Raw genomic sequence first — 266 nt, 5'->3', positions numbered from 1 at the left:
GCTTTCACCGATCACCAGATTGGATGACAAATCTTTTTCTCGTAAAGTGGTGTCTGAGGCAGGAACAGGGGAACAACTACTGTGGTTACTATGTTTGCAAGTTTATCAAGGTGCTCTCCCAAGAACTCCTACAGAGAGACTCAAAGTAGTTAAAAATACACTATATATTCATTTAATTATTATTATTGATTGTGTTACTATGTCTTTATATATATATAATGTACATATATTAATTTATTTTCCTTTAATTCAAACCTGTAGACTCG

Source organism: Miscanthus floridulus, chromosome 7, assembly GCF_019320115.1.
Source record: "Miscanthus floridulus cultivar M001 chromosome 7, ASM1932011v1, whole genome shotgun sequence".
Taxonomy (NCBI): domain Eukaryota; kingdom Viridiplantae; phylum Streptophyta; class Magnoliopsida; order Poales; family Poaceae; genus Miscanthus; species Miscanthus floridulus.
The sequence above is the reverse complement of the archived record's forward strand: the minus strand, read 5'-3'. Positions refer to the sequence as shown.